Source organism: Idiotropiscis lumnitzeri, unplaced genomic scaffold (genome assembly GCF_059441095.1).
Source record: "Idiotropiscis lumnitzeri isolate Australia: NSW breed Sydney's pygmy pipehorse unplaced genomic scaffold, RoL_Ilum_1.0 HiC_scaffold_25, whole genome shotgun sequence".
Taxonomy (NCBI): domain Eukaryota; kingdom Metazoa; phylum Chordata; class Actinopteri; order Syngnathiformes; family Syngnathidae; genus Idiotropiscis; species Idiotropiscis lumnitzeri.
In genome coordinates this window covers 547,412-568,716 of record NW_028283563.1, presented here as the reverse complement: position 1 = coordinate 568,716, position 21,305 = coordinate 547,412, and the positions used below count along the sequence as shown (strand labels likewise).

Below are 21,305 nucleotides of genomic sequence, written 5' to 3'. Positions count from 1 at the left end.
GTTGTGCAGCTTTTTTGAAATGGCTCGCCATGGCCCTCGAGAAATGTTCAAAAAAGCAGCCCTGGTTGAGTGTTTCACCTCGCTTTTTGTAAATTTTATGGAGTACAGTGAACCCTCGGTTATCGCGGTTTATGGGGACCGAGACCACCCGCGAAAACTGAAAATCCGCGAAGTAGCGGCGCACCTTCAAAAATGCTTAAAAAAAATATAAAATATATATTATAAATATATATATATATATATATATATATATATATATATATATGTACGGGGGGAGAGAGAGAGAGAGAGAGTGAAATTCATGTTATAACAAAAAAAACAAATTATTATTAAAACTTATTATTTTTTTATTCCCCAACCATTCTTTTTGTATTTATTTAATTACTCCGACTTTTACCTGCTGGTACGCCGTCCGGTGTGCCCTGTGAAATGAAAGGTGGCATTCTTTATTTATTTATTCATTTATTCATTCATAACTGACAGCCTCGCGCTCCGCTCGTGCCCGGCAGAAGAGGTGCTCCAATTCGGCTTAACTGTGACACACGCCCGCCCTCCTCCCCCGGAGCTTCCATTCGGTTAAACTTAGGGGCCGCTTGGCACCGCCCGTGCCCGGGGAAGGTGCTCCTCTTCGGCTTACTGTGACGCGAGCATGCCCTCCTCCTCCGGAGCTTCCATTCGGTTAAACTTAGGGGCCGCTTGGAACCGCCCGTGCCCGGGGAAGGTGCTCCTCTTCGGCTTACTGTGACGCGAGCATGCCCTCCTCCTCCGGAGCTTCCATTCGGTTAAACTCAGGGGCCGCTTGGAACCGCCCGTGCCCGGGGAAGGTGCTCCTCTACGGCTTAACTGCCACGCACGCCGGCCGGAGCTCTGGTACGGTCCGAACCGCGCGAAACGTCGCCACCGATCGTGTCCGGGGGAACGTGCTCTTCTTCGTCCACTCTCCTCTTCGCCCACGCTCTTCTTCGGCGCACGCCGGCCGTCTAACCGCTCCAGCGCCCCGTCGTGCCGCTCGGCGAAACTACAATGCCCCCGAATATTTTTTAGACCCGCGAAGCACTGAACCCGCGAAAGGTGAACCTCGAAGTAGCGAGGGTTCACTGTATGTATAAGACCAAGACCTACAAAAAAGTCTCTTGGAGCAATGAGCTAGGTTTTACAGGAAGTCGGCCATTTTGAATTTACTTAAAAGGGGGCGGGTCTCCACAATGGACTTTGTGTAGAAATTATTCTTGGGGCCCGAGCAGCGACCGCGGCGAGGTCCCTATTGTTTTTGTCGAAAATATTATTACTTTTATTATTATTATTATTATTATTATTATTATTATTATTAGGGCCTGAGCAGCGACCGCTGCGAAGTCCCTATTGTTTTTGTAGAAATTATTATTATTATTATTTTTCCGATTGTTCGATCGCATTTTTGACCCCCGAAACATGCACAAAAACTCACCAAACTTGGCAGTCTCATCGGGCATGGCGAAAAATTTGATATTTTAACGTCTAATATGAACAGGAAGTGAGTTATGAATTTTTGAAAGTCCGACTTTTGCCCTTTTTTGCATGTTTACAGGGGTCATTCTTTTGCACCCTGATCCTAAAGGCTTCATCTGATTGCCTTAAAATTCTGTCTGTAGCATCTGAAGACCTGGGACAAACACTGGGGCTAAAATTTTTTGTTTCCGAAATACTATATGACGGGGGCGGGGCTTCAAAGTTTTCACTTAAGATTTCCTTCGCCGCAATGGACAAAATGCTTAATAACTCTTCTGCACATGCTGCTAAAAATCCAAAACTTCACATGTACATAAAGAGTCTGTACCTGAAGACATCTATATGTTTATATTCAGTTATACACCTTGCGCCAATCAATATCATTTTTTACATTTTGACGTACTGCACGGTGCCCTTTTAACGAATCCGATTGAAAATTGGCTAGAAAAGACTCAAGACATTGATCTTACTCTATCCCTATTTTTGTGACTTTCCTTCGAAGGGCGTGGCTATTACGGTGCCGCAGAGTCTGATTATGCTCCGTGGCAACAAAAGTTCCTGCAAAATGATTCAGATGATCCATCTTCTCGAAATTTTTCACATTTGAGGATATTCAGGCCCTGAAGACGGCTGCCAACTTATTTTTGATCGCAGTGGTAGCGCCACCAACTGGTTAAAACAAATACAAATTATTTTCGTTGATGTTTTTCTCCGGGCAGGTTAACAAAATCTACCTTATATTTGCTCGGATGAGTGTTTAGGCCTTGAGCATGTCACAATACGAAAGTCTTTCGCCTTCTTCAGAGTGTCACATGATGCTGTCTTGTGACCCGTCTTTATCAGCTGATGTTCCATGAGGGCGTGACTTACCTGTCACAAGAATGAAGGCAAGTCACGCCCCCCGCTGTCCGTTCACTCCGCCAAGATGCTGCTCCAGGTGGTAGAGAGGATGAAGGCTCCCTTGTCTCTGTTCATGGTTTTTATGCCTCGCTTGCAGATTTCAATGGCCTCTCTGATCCAGCGCTGTTGTTTGTTCTCTTCTGTGCGGATGACCCTGCCCTTCTCCCGGTCCATGATGTGGTTTTCCCTTTTGCAGTGGTCAGTGATTGCTGATTTGTAATGTTCATGTTGTGCTTGTTCTTTTACTGCTCTGATTTTTTCATTTTTTTGACAGGTAAGTCACACCCTCATGGAACATCAGCTCAAGACACCATCATGCGACACTCTGAAGAAGGCGAAAGACTCGCCGAAACATGTCAGTGAAAAAATTAACCTAAAACATAATTGTCTGCTTTTAATGAATCAGTCAAATATCAATAATAAGAAGACAAAATGAACCTAATACAAATAAATGAATGCTTAATAACTCCCCTGCACATGCTCCTAAAAATCCAAACCTTCACCTGTAAATAAAACGTCCCGACCTGAAGACATCTTAATGTTATTATTTTGTTATACACACAGCGCCGCCAAGTGGAATCAAAAATTTGTTTTTATTTTAATTTTCACGTACTGCACGGTGCCCTTTTGACGAATCCGACTGAAAATTAGTCAGAAAAGACTCAAGACAATGATCTTACTCTCTGCCGAATTTTGTGACGTTTTGGCAAAAGGCGTGGCTATTACGGTGCTGAAAAGTCCGATTGTACTCTGTGGCAACAAAAGCTCCGGCAACATGACTCAGATGATCCTATCTTCTCGAAGTTGTACACATTTGAGGATACTTCAGCCCTGAAGACATCTACCGACTTATTTTTCATCGTAGTAGTAGCGCCACCAACTGGTAAAAGCTAATACAAGTTATTTTCTTGGATGTTTTTCTCCGTGCAACTCAACAAGGTCGCCCTCATATATGCTCGGATGACTGTTTCGGCCATGAGGATGTCACAATACGAAATTTGTCCTTTTTCGTGAAAAGTTGTGGGAGTGGCATTGCACTGTTCGGCAATAAAACAACGCTGATTATGAGGTTCTAAATATGAACGACAACTCGTGAAACTTTACACACACATCAGGCCGAGCAAATTTATCAATATTTTATACGTTAGTTGTGCAGCTTTTTTGAAATGGCTCGCCATGGCCCTCGAGAAATGTTCAAAAAAGCAGCCCTGATTGAGTGTTTCACCTCGCTTTTTGTAAATTTTATGGAGTACAGTGAACCCTCGGTTATCGCGGTTAATGGGGACCGAGACCACCCGCGAAAACTGAAAATCCGCGAAGTAGCGGCGCACCTTCAAAAATGCTTAAAAAAAATATACAATATATATAATAAATATATATATATATATATATATATATATATATATATATATATATATATATACGGGGAGAGAGAGAGTGAAATTCATTTTATAACAAAAAAAACAAATTATTATTAAAATGTATTATTTTTTTATTCCCCAGCCATTCTTTTTGTATTTATTTAATTACTCCGACTTTTACCTGCTGTTACGCCGTCCGGTGTGCCCTGTGAAATGAAAGGTGGCATTCTTTATTTATTTATTCATTTATTCATTCATAACTGACAGCCTCGCGCTCCGCTCGTGCCCGGGCAGAAGAGGTGCTCCAATTCGGCTTAACTGTGACACACGCCCGCCCTCCTCCCCCGGAGCTTCCATTCGGTTAAACTTAGGGGCCGCTTGGCACCGCCGTGCCCGGGGAAGGTGCTACTCTTCGGCTTACTGTGACGCGAGCATGCCCTCCTCCTCCGGAGCTTCCATTCGGTTAAACTTAGGGGCCGCTTGGAACCGCCCGTGCCCGGGGAAGGTGCTCCTCTTCGGCTTACTGTGACGCGAGCATGCCCTCCTCCTCCGGAGCTTCCATTCGGTTAAACTCAGGGGCCGCTTGGAACCGCCCGTGCCCGGGGAAGGTGCTCCTCTTCGGCTTACTGTGACGCGAACATGCCCTCCTCCTCCGGAGCTTCCATTCGGTTAAACTTAGGGGCCGCTTGGCACCGCCCGTGCCCGGGGAAGGTGCTCCTCTATGGCTTAACTGCCACGCACGCCGGCCGGAGCTCTGGTACGGTCCGAACCGCGCGAAACGTCGCCACCGATCGTGTCCGGGGGAACGTGCTCTTCTTCGTCCACTCTCCTCTTCGCCCACGCTCTTCTTCGGCGCACGCCGGCCGTCTAACCGCTCCAGCGCCCCGTCGTGCCGCTCGGCGAAACTACAATGCCCCCGAATATTTTTTAGACCCGCGAAGCACTGAACCCGCGAAAGGTGAACCGCGAAGTAGCGAGGGTTCACTGTATGTATAAGACCAAGACCTACAAAAAAGTCTCTTGGAGCAATGAGCTAGGTTTTACAGGAAGTCGGCCATTTTGAATTTACTTAAAAGGGGGCGGGTCACCACAATGGACTTTGTGTAGAAATTATTATTGGGGCCCGAGCAGCGACCGCGGCGAGGTTCCTATTGTTTTTGTAGAAAATATTATTACTTTTATTATTATTATTATTATTATTATTATTAGGGCCTGAGCAGCGACCGCTGCGAAGTCCCTATTGTTTTTGTAGGAATTATTATTATTATTATTTTTCCGATTGTTCGATCGCATTTTTGACCCCCGAAACATGCACAAAAACTCACCAAACTTGGCAGTCTCATCGGGCATGGCGAAAAATTTGATATTTTTTAACGTCTAATATGAACAGGAAGTGAGTTATGAATTTTTGAGAAAGTCCGACTTTTGCCCTTTTTTGCATGTTTACAGGGGTCATTCTTTTGCACCCTGATCCTAAAGGCTTCATCTGATTGCCTTAAAGTTCTGTCTGGAGCATCTTAAGACCTGGGACAAACACTGGGGCTAAAATTTTTTGTTTCCGAAATACTATATGACGGGGGCGGGGCTTCAAAGTTTTCACTTAAGATTTCCTTCGCCGCAATGGACAAAATGCTTAATAACTCTCCTGCACGTGCTGCTAAAAATCCAAAACTTCACATGTACATAAAGAGTCGGTACCTGAAGACATCTATATGTTTATATTCAGTTATACACCTTGCGCCAATCAATATAAATTTTTACATTTTGACGTACTGCACGGTGCCCTTTTAACGAATCCGATTGAAAATTGGCTAGAAAAGACTCAAGACATTGATCTTACTCTATCCCTATTTTTATGACTTTCCTTCAAAGGGCGTGGCTATTACGGTGCCGCAGAGTCTGATTATTCTCCGTGGCAACAAAAGTTCCTGCAAAATGATTCAGATGATCCATCTTCTGGAAATCTTTCACATTTGAGGATATTCAGGCCCTGAAGACGGCTGCCAACTTATTTTTGATCGCAGTGGTAGCGCCACCAACTGGTTAAAACAAATACAAATTATTTTCGTTGATGTTTTTCTCCGGGCAGGTTAACAAAATCTACCTTATATTTGCTCGGATGAGTGTTTAGGCCTTGAGGATGTCACAATACGAAAGTCTTTCGCCTTCTTCAGAGTGTCACATGATGGTGTCTTGTGACCCGTCTTTATCAGCTGATGTTCCATGAGGGCGTGACTTACCTGTCACAAGAATGAAGGCAAGTCACGCCCCCCGCTGTCCGTTCACTCCGCCAAGATGCTGGTCCAGGTGGTAGAGAGGATGAAGGCTCCCTTGTCTCTGTTCATGGTTTTTATGCCTCGCTTGCAGATCTCAATGGCCTCTCTGATCCAGCGCTGTTGTTTGTTCTCTTCTGTGCGGATGAGCCTGCCCTTCTCCCGGTCCATGATGTGGTTTTCCCTTTTGCAGTGGTCAGTGATTGCTGATTTGTAATGTTCATGTTGTGCTTGTTATTTTACTGCTCTGATTTTTTCATTTTTTTGACAGGTAAGTCACACCCTCATGGAACATCAGCTGATAAATACGGGTCTCAAGACACCATCATGCGACACTCTGAAGAAGGCAAAAGACTCGCCGAAACATGTCAGGTAAAAAATTAACCTAAAACATAATTGTCTGCTTTTAATGAATCAGTCAAATATCAATAATAAGAAGACAAAATGAACCTAATACAAATAAATGAATGCTTAATAACTCCCCTGCACATGCTCCTAAAAATCCAAACCTTCACCTGTAAATAAAACGTCCCGACCTGAAGACATCTTAATGTTATTATTTTGTTATACACACAGCGCCGCCAAGTGGAATCAAAAATTTGTTTTTATTTTAATTTTCACGTACTGCACGGTGCCCTTTTGACGAATCCGACTGAAAATTAGTCAGAAAAGACTCAAGACAATGATCTTACTCTCTGCCGAATTTTGTGACGTTTTGGCAAAAGGCGTGGCTATTAAGGTGCTGAAAAGTCCGATTGTACTCTGTGGCAACAAAAGCTCCGGCAACATGACTCAGATGATCCTATCTTCTCGAAGTTGTACACATTTGAGGATAATTCAGCCCTGAAGACATCTACCGACTTATTTTTCATCGTAGTAGTAGCGCCACCAACTGGTAAAAGCTAATACAAGTTATTTTCTTGGATGTTTTTCTCCGTGCAACTCAACAAGGTCGCCCTCATATATGCTCGGATGACTGTTTCGGCCATGAGGATGTCACAATACGAAATTTGTCCTTTTTCGTGAAAAGTTGTGGGAGTGGCATTGCACTGTTCGGCAATAAAACAACGCTGATTATGAGGTTCTAAATATGAACGACAACTCGTGAAACTTTACACACACATCAGGCCGAGCAAATTTATCAATATTTTATACGTTAGTTGTGCAGCTTTTTTTAAATGGCTCGCCATGGCCCTCGAGAAATGTTCAAAAAAGCAGCCCTGATTGAGTGTTTCACCTCGCTTTTTGTAAATTTTATGGAGTACAGTGAACCCTCGGTTATCGCGGTTAATGGGGACCGAGACCACCCGCGAAAACTGAAAATCCGCGAAGTAGCGGCGCACCTTCAAAAATGCTTAAAAAAAATATACAATATATATAATAAATATATATATATATATATATATATATATATATATATACGGGGACAGAGAGAGTGAAATTCATGTTATAACAAAAAAACCAAATTATTATTAAAACGTATTATTTTTTTATTCCCCAGCCATTCTTTTTGTATTTATTTAATTACTCCGACTTTTACCTGCTGGTACGCCGTCCGGTGTGCCCTGTGAAATGAAAGGTGGCATTCTTTATTTATTTATTCATTTATTCATTCATAACTGACAGCCTCGCGCTCCGCTCGTGCCCGGGCAGAAGAGGTGCTCCAATTTGGCTTAACTGTGACACACGCCCGTCCTCCTCCCCCGGAGCTTCCATTCGGTTAAACTTTGGGGCCGCTTGGCACCGCCCGTGCCCGGGGAAGGTGCTCCTCTTCGGCTTACTGTGACGCGAGCATGCCCTCCTCCTCCGGAGCTTCCATTCGGTTAAACTTAGGGGCCGCTTGGAACCGCCCGTGCCCGGGGAAGGTGCTCCTCTTCGGCTTACTGTGACGCGAGCATGCCCTCCTCCTCCGGAGCTTCCATTCGGTTAAACTTAGGGGCCGCTTGGCACCGCCCGTGCCCGGGGAAGGTGCTCCTCTACGGCTTAACTGCCACGCACGCTGGCCGGAGCTCTGGTACGGTCCGAACCGCGCGAAACGTCGCCACCGATCGTGTCCGGGGGAACGTGCTCTTCTTCGTCCACTCTCCTCTTCGCCCACGCTCTTCTTCGGCGCACGCCGGCCGTCTAACCGCTCCAGCGCCCCGTCGTGCCGCTCGGCGAAACTACAATGCCCCCGAATATTTTTTAGACCCGCGAAGCACTGAACCCGCGAAAGGTGAACCGCGAAGTAGCGAGGGTTCACTGTATGTATAAGACCAAGACCTACAAAAAAGTCTCCTGGAGCAATGAGCTAGGTTTTACAGGAAGTCGGCCATTTTGAATTTACTTAAAAGGGGGCGGGTCACCACAATGGACTTTGTGTAGAAATTATTATTGGGGCCCGAGCAGCGACCGCGGCGAGGTCCCTATTGTTTTTGTAGAAAATATTATTACTTTTATTATTATTATTATTATTATTATTATTATTATTAGGGCCTGAGCAGCGACCGCTGCGAAGTCCCTATTGTTTTTGTAGAAATTATTATTATTATTATTTTTCCGATTGTTCGATCGCATTTTTGACCCCCGAAACATGCACAAAAACTCACCAAACTTGGCAGTCTCATCGGGCATGGCGAAAAATTTGATATTTTTTAACGTCTAATATGAACAGGAAGTGAGTTATGAATTTTTGAAAGTCCGACTTTTGCCCTTTTTTGCATGTTTACAGGGGTCATTCTTTTGCACCCTGATCCTAAAGGCTTCATCTGATTGCCTTAAAGTTCTGTCTGGAGCATCTTAAGACCTGGGACAAACACTGGGGCTAAAATTTTTTGTTTCCGAAATACTATATGACGGGGGCGGGGCTTCAAAGTTTTCACTTAAGATTTCCTTCGCCGCAATGGACAAAATGCTTAATAACTCTCCTGCACGTGCTGCTAAAAATCCAAAACTTCACATGTACATAAAGAGTCGGTACCTGAAGACATCTATATGTTTATATTCAGTTATACACCTTGCGCCAATCAATATAAATGTTTACATTTTGACGTACTGCACGGTGCCCTTTTAACGAATCCGACTGAAAATTGGCTAGAAAAGACTCAAGACATTGATCTTACTCTATCCCTATTTTTATGACTTTCCTTCAAAGGGCGTGGCTATTACGGTGCCGCAGAGTCTGATTATTCTCCGTGGCAACAAAAGTTCCTGCAAAATGATTCAGATGATCCATCTTCTGGTAATCTTTCACATTTGAGGATATTCAGGCCCTGAAGACGGCTGCCAACTTATTTTTGATCGCAGTGGTAGCGCCACCAACTGGTTAAAACAAATACAAATTATATTCGTTGATGTTTTTCTCCGGGCAGGTTAACAAAATCTACCTTATATTTGCTCGGATGAGTGTTTAGGCCTTGAGCATGTCACAATACGAAAGTCTTTCGCCTTCTTCAGAGTGTCACATGATGGTGTCTTGTGACCCGTCTTTATCAGCTGATGTTCCATGAGGGCGTGACTTACCTGTCACAGGAATGAAGGCAAGTCACGCCCCCCGCTGTCCGTTCACTCCGCCAAGATGCTGGTCCAGGTGGTAGAGAGGATGAAGGCTCCCTTGTCTCTGTTCATGGTTTTTATGCCTCGCTTGCAGATCTCAATGGCCTCTCTGATCCAGCGCTGTTGTTTGTTCTCTTCTGTGCGGATGACCCTGCCCTTCTCCCGGTCCATGATGTGGTTTTCCCTTTTGCAGTGGTCAGTGATTGCTGATTTGTAATGTTCATGTTGTGCTTGTTCTTTTACTGCTCTGATTTTTTCATTTTTTTGACAGGTAAGTCACACCCTCATGGAACATCAGCTCAAGACACCATCATGCGACACTCTGAAGAAGGCGAAAGACTCGCCGAAACATGTCAGGTAAAAAATTAACCTAAAACATAATTGTCTGCTTTTAATGAATCAGTCAAATATCAATAATAAGAAGACAAAATTAACCTAATACAAATAAATGAATGCTTAATAACTCCCCTGCACATGCTCCTAAAAATCCAAACCTTCACCTGTAAATAAAACGTCCCGACCTGAAGACATCTTAATGTTTTTATTTTGTTATACACACAGTGCCGCCAAGTGGAATCAAAAATTTGTTTTTATTTTAATTTTCACGTACTGCACGGTGCCCTTTTGACGAATCCGACTGAAAATTAGTCAGAAAAGACTCAAGACAATGATCTTACTCTCTGCCGAATTTTGTGACGTTTTGGCAAAAGGCGTGGCTATTAAGGTGCTGAAAAGTCCGATTGTACTCTGTGGCAACAAAAGCTCCGGCAACATGACTCAGATGATCCTATCTTCTCGAAGTTGTACACATTTGAGGATACTTCAGCCCTGAAGACATCTACCGACTTATTTTTCATCGTAGTAGTAGCGCCACCAACTGGTAAAAGCTAATACAAGTTATTTTCTTGGATGTTTTTCTCCGTGCAACTCAACAAGGTCGCCCTCATATATGCTCGGATGACTGTTTCGGCCATGAGGATGTCACAATACGAAATTTGTCCTTTTTCGTGAAAAGTTGTGGGAGTGGCATTGCACTGTTCGGCAATAAAACAACGCTGATTATGAGGTTCTAAATATGAACGACAACTCGTGAAACTTTACACACACATCAGGCCGAGCAAATTTATCAATATTTTATACGTTAGTTGTGCAGCTTTTTTGAAATGGCTCGCCATGGCCCTCGAGAAATGTTCAAAAAAGCAGCCCTGATTGAGTGTTTCACCTCGCTTTTTGTAAATTTTATGGAGTACAGTGAACCCTCGGTTATCGCGGTTAATGGGGACCGAGACCACCCGCGAAAACTGAAAATCCGCGAAGTAGCGGCGCACCTTCAAAAATGCTTAAAAAAAATATACAATATATATAATAAATATATATATATATATATATATATATATATATATATATATATATATATATATATATATATACGGGGAGAGAGAGAGTGAAATTCATTTTATAACAAAAAAACCAAATTATTATTAAAACGTATTATTTTTTTATTCCCCAGCCATTCTTTTTGTATTTATTTAATTACTCCGACTTTTACCTGCTGTTACGCCGTCCGGTGTGCCCTGTGAAATGAAAGGTGGCATTCTTTATTTATTTATTCATTTATTCATTCATAACTGACAGCCTCGCGCTCCGCTCGTGCCCGGGCAGAAGAGGTGCTCCAATTCGGCTTAACTGTGACACACGCCCGCCCTCCTCCCCCGGAGCTTCCATTCGGTTAAACTTAGGGGCCGCTTGGCACCGCCGTGCCCGGGGAAGGTGCTACTCTTCGGCTTACTGTGACGCGAGCATGCCCTCCTCCTCCGGAGCTTCCATTCGGTTAAACTTAGGGGCCGCTTGGAACCGCCCGTGCCCGGGGAAGGTGCTCCTCTTCGGCTTACTGTGACGCGAGCATGCCCTCCTCCTCCGGAGCTTCCATTCGGTTAAACTCAGGGGCCGCTTGGAACCGCCCGTGCCCGGGGAAGGTGCTCCTCTTCGGCTTACTGTGACGCGAACATGCCCTCCTCCTCCGGAGCTTCCATTCGGTTAAACTTAGGGGCCGCTTGGCACCGCCCGTGCCCGGGGAAGGTGCTCCTCTATGGCTTAACTGCCACGCACGCCGGCCGGAGCTCTGGTACGGTCCGAACCGCGCGAAACGTCGCCACCGATCGTGTCCGGGGGAACGTGGTCTTCTTCGTCCACTCTCCTCTTCGCCCACGCTCTTCTTCGGCGCACGCCGGCCGTCTAACCGCTCCAGCGCCCCGTCGTGCCGCTCGGCGAAACTACAATGCCCCCGAATATTTTTTAGACCCGCGAAGCACTGAACCCGCGAAAGGTGAACCGCGAAGTAGCGAGGGTTCACTGTATGTATAAGACCAAGACCTACAAAAAAGTCTCTTGGAGCAATGAGCTAGGTTTTACAGGAAGTCGGCCATTTTGAATTTACTTAAAAGGGGGCGGGTCACCACAATGGACTTTGTGTAGAAATTATTATTGGGGCCCGAGCAGCGACCGCGGTGAGGTTCCTATTGTTTTTGTAGAAAATATTATTACTTTTATTATTATTATTATTATTATTATTATTAGGGCCTGAGCAGCGACCGCTGCGAAGTCCCTATTGTTTTTGTAGGAATTATTATTATTATTATTTTTCCGATTGTTCGATCGCATTTTTGACCCCCGAAACATGCACAAAAACTCACCAAACTTGGCAGTCTCATCGGGCATGGCGAAAAATTTGATATTTTTTAACGTCTAATATGAACAGGAAGTGAGTTATGAATTTTTGAGAAAGTCCGACTTTTGCCCTTTTTTGCATGTTTACAGGGGTCATTCTTTTGCACCCTGATCCTAAAGGCTTCATCTGATTGCCTTAAAGTTCTGTCTGGAGCATCTTAAGACCTGGGACAAACACTGGGGCTAAAATTTTTTGTTTCCGAAATACTATATGACGGGGGCGGGGCTTCAAAGTTTTCACTTAAGATTTCCTTCGCCGCAATGGACAAAATGCTTAATACCTCTCCTGCACGTGCTGCTAAAAATCCAAAACTTCACATGTACATAAAGAGTCGGTACCTGAAGACATCTATATGTTTATATTCAGTTATACACCTTGCGCCAATCAATATAAATTTTTACATTTTGACGTACTGCACGGTGCCCTTTTAACGAATCCGATTGAAAATTGGCTAGAAAAGACTCAAGACATTGATCTTACTCTATCCCTATTTTTATGACTTTCCTTCAAAGGGCGTTGCTATTACGGTGCCGCAGAGTCTGATTATTCTCCGTGGCAACAAAAGTTCCTGCAAAATGATTCAGATGATCCATCTTCTGGAAATCTTTCACATTTGAGGATATTCAGGCCCTGAAGACGGCTGCCAACTTATTTTTGATCGCAGTGGTAGCGCCACCAACTGGTTAAAACAAATACAAATTATTTTCGTTGATGTTTTTCTCCGGGCAGGTTAACAAAATCTACCTTATATTTGCTCGGATGAGTGTTTAGGCCTTGAGGATGTCACAATACGAAAGTCTTTCGCCTTCTTCAGAGTGTCACATGATGGTGTCTTGTGACCCGTCTTTATCAGCTGATGTTCCATGAGGGCGTGACTTACCTGTCACGAGAATGAAGGCAAGTCACGCCCCCCGCTGTCCGTTCACTCCTCCAAGATGCTGGTCCAGGTGGTAGAGAGGATGAAGGCTCCCTTGTCTCTGTTCATGGTTTTTATGCCTCGCTTGCAGATCTCAATGGCCTCTCTGATCCAGCGCTGTTGTTTGTTCTCTTCTGTGCGGATGACCCTGCCCTTCTCCCGGTCCATGATGTGGTTTTCCCTTTTGCAGTGGTCAGTGATTGCTGATTTGTAATGTTCATGTTGTGCTTGTTATTTTACTGCTCTGATTTTTTCATTTTTTTGACAGGTAAGTCACACCCTCATGGAACATCAGCTGATAAATACGGGTCTCAAGACACCATCATGCGACACTCTGAAGAAGGCAAAAGACTCGCCGAAACATGTCAGGTAAAAAATTAACCTAAAACATAATTGTCTGCTTTTAATGAATCAGTCAAATATCAATAATAAGAAGACAAAATGAACCTAATACAAATAAATGAATGCTTAATAACTCCCCTGCACATGCTCCTAAAAATCCAAACCTTCACCTGTAAATAAAACGTCCCGACCTGAAGACATCTTAATGTTATTATTTTGTTATACACACAGCGCCGCCAAGTGGAATCAAAAATTTGTTTTTATTTTAATTTTCACGTACTGCACGGTGCCCTTTTGACGAATCCGACTGAAAATTAGTCAGAAAAGACTCAAGACAATGATCTTACTCTCTGCCGAATTTTGTGACGTTTTGGCAAAAGGCGTGGCTATTAAGGTGCTGAAAAGTCCGATTGTACTCTGTGGCAACAAAAGCTCCGGCAACATGACTCAGATGATCCTATCTTCTCGAAGTTGTACACATTTGAGGATAATTCAGCCCTGAAGACATCTACCGACTTATTTTTCATCGTAGTAGTAGCGCCACCAACTGGTAAAAGCTAATACAAGTTATTTTCTTGGATGTTTTTCTCCGTGCAACTCAACAAGGTCGCCCTCATATATGCTCGGATGACTGTTTCGGCCATGAGGATGTCACAATACGAAATTTGTCCTTTTTCGTGAAAAGTTGTGGGAGTGGCATTGCACTGTTCGGCAATAAAACAACGCTGATTATGAGGTTCTAAATATGAACGACAACTCGTGAAACTTTACACACACATCAGGCCGAGCAAATTTATCAATATTTTATACGTTAGTTGTGCAGCTTTTTTTAAATGGCTCGCCATGGCCCTCGAGAAATGTTCAAAAAAGCAGCCCTGATTGAGTGTTTCACCTCGCTTTTTGTAAATTTTATGGAGTACAGTGAACCCTCGGTTATCGCGGTTAATGGGGACCGAGACCACCCGCGAAAACTGAAAATCCGCGAAGTAGCGGCGCACCTTCAAAAATGCTTAAAAAAAATATACAATATATATAATAAATATATATATATATATATATATATATATATATATACGGGGAGAGAGAGAGTGAAATTCATGTTATAACAAAAAAACCAAATTATTATTAAAACGTATTATTTTTTTATTCCCCAGCCATTCTTTTTGTATTTATTTAATTACTCCGACTTTTACCTGCTGGTACGCCGTCCGGTGTGCCCTGTGAAATGAAAGGTGGCATTCTTTATTTATTTATTCATTTATTCATTCATAACTGACAGCCTCGCGCTCCGCTCGTGCCCGGGCAGAAGAGGTGCTCCAATTTGGCTTAACTGTGACACACGCCCGTCCTCCTCCCCCGGAGCTTCCATTCGGTTAAACTTTGGGGCCGCTTGGCACCGCCCGTGCCCGGGGAAGGTGCTCCTCTTCGGCTTACTGTGACGCGAGCATGCCCTCCTCCTCCGGAGCTTCCATTCGGTTAAACTTAGGGGCCGCTTGGAACCGCCCGTGCCCGGGGAAGGTGCTCCTCTTCGGCTTACTGTGACGCGAGCATGCCCTCCTCCTCCGGAGCTTCCATTCGGTTAAACTTAGGGGCCGCTTGGCACCGCCCGTGCCCGGGGAAGGTGCTCCTCTACGGCTTAACTGCCACGCACGCTGGCCGGAGCTCTGGTACGGTCCGAACCGCGCGAAACGTCGCCACCGATCGTGTCCGGGGGAACGTGCTCTTCTTCGTCCACTCTCCTCTTCGCCCACGCTCTTCTTCGGCGCACGCCGGCCGTCTAACCGCTCCAGCGCCCCGTCGTGCCGCTCGGCGAAACTACAATGCCCCCGAATATTTTTTAGACCCGCGAAGCACTGAACCCGCGAAAGGTGAACCGCGAAGTAGCGAGGGTTCACTGTATGTATAAGACCAAGACCTACAAAAAAGTCTCTTGGAGCAATGAGCTAGGTTTTACAGGAAGTCGGCCATTTTGAATTTACTTAAAAGGGGGCGGGTCACCACAATGGACTTTGTGTAGAAATTATTATTGGGGCCCGAGCAGCGACCGCGGCGAGGTCCCTATTGTTTTTGTAGAAAATATTATTACTTTTATTATTATTATTATTATTATTATTAGGGCCTGAGCAGCGACCGCTGCGAAGTCCCTATTGTTTTTGTAGAAATTATTATTATTATTATTTTTCCGATTGTTCGATCGCATTTTTGACCCCCGAAACATGCACAAAAACTCACCAAACTTGGCAGTCTCATCGGGCATGGCGAAAAATTTGATATTTTAACGTCTAATATGAACAGGAAGTGAGTTATGAATTTTTGAAAGTCCGACTTTTGCCCTTTTTTGCATGTTTACAGGGGTCATTCTTTTGCACCCTGATCCTAAAGGCTTCATCTGATTGCCTTAAAATTCTGTCTGTAGCATCTGAAGACCTGGGACAAACACTGGGGCTAAAATTTTTTGTTTCCGAAATACTATATGACGGGGGCGGGGCATCAAAGTTTTCACTTAAGATTTCCTTCGCCGCAATGGACAAAATGCTTAATAACTCTCCTGCACATGCTGCTAAAAATCCAAAACTTCACATGTACATAAAGAGTCTGTACCTGAAGACATCTATATGTTTATATTCAGTTATACACCTTGCGCCAATCAATATCATTTTTTACATTTTGACGTACTGCACGGTGCCCTTTTAACGAATCTGATTGAAAATTGGCTAGAAAAGACTCAAGACATTGATCTTACTCTATCCCTATTTTTGTGACTTTCCTTCGAAGGGTGTGGCTATTACGGTGCCGCAGAGTCTGATTATTCTCCGTGGCAACAAAAGTTCCTGCAAAATGATTCAGATGATCCATCTTCTCGAAATTTTTCACATTTGAGGATATTCAGGCCCTGAAGACGGCTGCCAACTTATTTTTGATCGCAGTGGTAGCGCCACCAACTGGTTAAAACAAATACAAATTATTTTCGTTGATGTTTTTCTCCGGGCATGTTAACAAAATCTACCTTATATTTGCTCGGATGAGTGTTTAGGCCTTGAGCATGTCACAATACGAAAGTCTTTCGCCTTCTTCAGAGTGTCACATGATGGTGTCTTGTGACCCGTCTTTATCAGCTGATGTTCCATGAGGGCGTGACTTACCTGTCACAAGAATGAAGGCAAGTCACGCCCCCCGCTGTCCGTTCACTCCGCCAAGATGCTGGTCCAGGTGGTAGAGAGGATGAAGGCTCCCTTGTCTCTGTTCATGGTTTTTATGCCTCGCTTGCAGATCTCAATGGCCTCTCTGATCCAGCGCTGTTGTTTGTTCTCTTCTGTGCGGATGACCCTGCCCTTCTCCCGGTCCATGATGTGGTTTTCCCTTTTGCAGTGGTCAGTGATTGCTGATTTGTAATGTTCATGTTGTGCTTGTTCTTTTACTGCTCTGATTTTTTTTCATTTTTTTGACAGGTAAGTCACACCCTCATGGAACATCAGCTCAAGACACCATCATGCGACACTCTGAAGAAGGCGAAAGACTCGCCGAAACATGTCAGGTAAAAAATTAACCTAAAACATAATTGTCTGCTTTTAATGAATCAGTCAAATATCAATAATAAGAAGACAAAATGAACCTAATACAAATAAAAGAATGCTTAATAACTCCCCTGCACATGCTCCTAAAAATCCAAACCTTCACCTGTAAATAAAACGTCCCGACCTGAAGACATCTTAATGTTATTATTTTGTTATACACACAGTGCCGCCAAGTGGAATCAAAAATTTGTTTTTATTTTAATTTTCACGTACTGCACGGTGCCCTTTTGACGAATCCGACTGAAAATGAGTCAGAAAAGATTCAAGACAATGATCTTACTCTCTGCCGAATTTTGTGACGTTTTGGCAAAAGGCGTGGCTATGACGGTGCTGAAAAGTCCGATTGTACTCTGTGGCAACAAAAGCTCCAGCAACATGACTCAGATGATCCTATCTTCTCGAAGTTGCACACATTTGAGGATACTTAAGCCCTGAAGACATCTACCAACTTATTTTTCATCGTAGTAGTAGCGCCACCAACTGGTAAAAGCTAATACAAGTTATTTTCTTGGATGTTTTTCTCCGTGCAACTCAACAAGGTCGCCCTCATATATGCTCGGATGACTGTTTCGGCCATGAGGATGTCATAATACGAAATTTGTCCTTTTTCATGAAAAGTTGTGGGAGTGGCATTGCACTGTTCGGCAATAAAACAACGCTGATTATGAGGTTCTAAATATGAACGACAACTCGTGAAACTTTACACACACATCAGGCCGAGCAAATTTATCAATATTTTATACGTTAGTTGTGCAGCTTTTTTGAAATGGCTCGCCATGGCCCTCGAGAAATGTTCAAAAAAGCAGCCCTGGTTGAGTGTTTCACCTCGCTTTTTGTAAATTTTATGGAGTACAGTGAACCCTCGGTTATTGCGGTTAATGGGGACCGAGACCACCCGCAAAAACTGAAAATCCGCGATGTAGCGGCGCACCTTCAAAAATGCTTAAAAAAAATATACAATATATATAATAAATATATATATATATATATATATATATATATATATATATATATATATATATACGGGGGGAGAGAGAGAGAGAGAGTGAAATTCATGTTATAACAAAAAAACCAAATTATTATTAAAACGTATTATTTTTTTATTCCCCAGCCATTCTTTTTGTATTTATTTAATTACTGCGACTTTTACCTGCTGGTACGCCGTCCGGTGTGCCCTGTGAAATGAAAGGTGGCATTCTTTATTTATTTATTCATTTATTCATTCATAACTGACAGCCTCGCGCTCCGCTCGTGCCCGGGCAGAAGAGGTGCTCCAATTTGGCTTAACTGTGACACACGCCCGTCCTCCTCCCCCGGAGCTTCCATTCGGTTAAACTTAGGGGCCGCTTGGCACCGCCCGTGCCCGGGGAAGGTGCTCCTCTTCGGCTTACTGTGACGCGAGCATGCCCTCCTCCTCCGGAGCTTCCATTCGGTTAAACTTAGGGGCCGCTTGGAACCGCCCGTGCCCGGGGAAGGTGCTCCTCTTCGGCTTACTGTGACGCGAGCATGCCCTCCTCCTCCGGAGCTTCCATTCGGTTAAACTTAGGGGCCGCTTGGAACCGCCCGTGCCCGGGGAAGCTGCTCCTCTTCGGCTTACTGTGACGCGAGCATGCCCTCCTCCTCCGGAGCTTCCATTCGGTTAAACTCAGGGGCCGCTTGGAACCGCCCGTGCCCGGGGAAGGTGCTCCTCTACGGCTTAACTGCCACGCACGCCGGCCGGAGCTCTGGTACGGTCCGAACCGCGCGAAACGTCGCCACCGATCGTGTCCGGGGGAACGTGCTCTTCTTCGTCCACTCTCCTCTTCGCCCACGCTCTTCTTCGGCGCCCGCCGGCCGTCTAACCGCTCCAGCGCCCCGTCGTGCCGCTCGGCGAAACTACAATGACCCCGAATATTTTTTAGACCCGCGAAGCACTGAACCCGCGAAAGGTGAACCTCGAAGTAGCGAGGGTTCACTGTATGTATAAGACCAAGACCTACAAAAAAGTCTCTTGGAGCAATGAGCTAGGTTTTACAGGAAGTCGGCCATTTTGAATTTACTTAAAAGGGGGCGGGTCTCCACAATGGACTTTGTGTAGAAATTATTATTGGGGCCCGAGCAGCGACCGCGGCGAGGTCCCTATTGTTTTTGTAGAAAATATTATTACTTTTATTATTATTATTATTATTATTATTATTAGGGCCTGAGCAGCGACCGCTGCGAAGTCCCTATTGTTTTTGTAGAAATTATTATTATTATTATTTTTCCGATTGTTCGATCGCATTTTTGACCCCCGAAACATGCACAAAAACTCACCAAACTTGGCAGTCTCATCGGGCATGGCGAAAAATTTGATATTTTTTAACGTCTAATATGAACAGGAAGTGAGTTATGAATTTTTGAAAGTCCGACTTTTGCCCTTTTTTGCATGTTTACAGGGGTCATTCTTTTGCACCCTGATCCTAAAGGCTTCATCTGATTGCCTTAAAGTTCTGTCTGGAGCATCTTAAGACCTGGGACAAACACTGGGGCTAAAATTTTTTGTTTCCGAAATACTATATGACGGGGGCGGGGCTTCAAAGTTTTCACTTAAGATTTCCTTCGCCGCAATGGACAAAATGCTTAATAACTCTCCTGCACGTGCTGCTAAAAATCCAAAACTTCACATGTACATAAAGAGTCGGTACCTGAAGACATCTATATGTTTATATTCAGTTATACACCTTGCGCCAATCAATATAAATTTTTACATTTTGACGTACTGCACGGTGCCCTTTTAACTAATCCGATTGAAAATTGGCTAGAAAAGACTCAAGACATTGATCTTACTCTATCCCTATTTTTATGACTTTCCTTCAAAGGGCGTGGCTATTACGGTGCCGCAGAGTCTGATTATTCTCCGTGGCAACAAAAGTTCCTGCAAAATGATTCAGATGATCCATCTTCTGGAAATCTTTCACATTTGAGGATATTCAGGCCCTGAAGACGGCTGCCAACTTATTTTTGATCGCAGTGGTAGCGCCACCAACTGGTTAAAACAAATACAAATTATTTTCGTTGATGTTTTTCTCCGGGCAGGTTAACAAAATCTACCTTATATTTGCTCGGATGAGTGTTTAGGCCTTGAGCATGTCACAATACGAAAGTCTTTCGCCTTCTTCAGAGTGTCACATGATGGTGTCTTGTGGCCCGTCTTTATCAGCTGATGTTCCATGAGGGCGTGACTTACCTGTCACAAGAATGAAGGCAAGTCACGCCCCCCGCTGTCCGTTCACTCCGCCAAAATGCTGCTCCAGGTGGTAGAGAGGATGAAGGCTCCCTTGTCTCTGTTCATGGTTTTTATGCCTCGCTTGCAGATCTCAATGGCCTCTCTGATCCAGCGCTGTTGTTTGTTCTCTTCGGTGCGGATGACCCTGCCCTTCTCCCGGTCCATGATGTGGTTTTCCCTTTTGCAGTGGTCAGTGATTGCTGATTTGTAATGTTCATGTTGTGCTTGTTCTTTGACTGCTCTGATTTTTCATTTTTTTGACAGGTAAGTCACACCCTCATGGAACATCAGCTGATAAAGACGGGTCTCAAGACACCATCATGCGACACTCTGAAGAAGGCGAAAGACTCGCCGAAACATGTCAGGTAAAAAATTAACCTAAAACATAATTGTCTGCTTTTAATGAATCAGTCAAATATCAATAATAAGAAGACAAAATGAACCTAATACAAATAAATGAATGCTTAATAACTCCCCTGCACATGCTCCTAAAAATCCAAACCTTCACCTGTAAATAAAACGTCCCGACCTGAAGACATCTTAATGTTATTATTTTGTTATACACACAGTGCCGCCAAGTGGAATCAAAAATTTGTTTTTATTTTAATTTTCACGTACTGCACGGTGCCCTTTTGACGAATCCGACTGAAAATTAGTCAGAAAAGACTCAAGACAATGATCTTACTCTCTGCCGAATTTTGTGACGTTTTGGCAAAAGGCGTGGCTATTAAGGTGCTGAAAAGTCCGATTGTACTCTGTGGCAACAAAAGCTCCGGCAACATGACTCAGATGATCCTATCTTCTCGAAGTTGTACACATTTGAGGATACTTAAGCCCTGAAGACATCTACCAACTTATTTTACATCGTAGTAGTAGCGCCACCAACTGGTAAAAGCTAATACAAGTTATTTTCTTGGATGTTTTTCTCCGTGCAACTCAAC

The 21,305-nt window shown here is 44.1% G+C and overlaps 1 long non-coding RNA gene across 2 annotated transcripts in view; it reads right to left on the bottom strand.

Moving 5' to 3' along the window:
- LOC148316014 (uncharacterized) overlaps positions 1–21,305 on the bottom strand; it is a 156,448-nt gene that overhangs the window by 81,287 nt on the left and 53,856 nt on the right. The gene's annotated exons all lie outside the window — the stretch shown is intronic.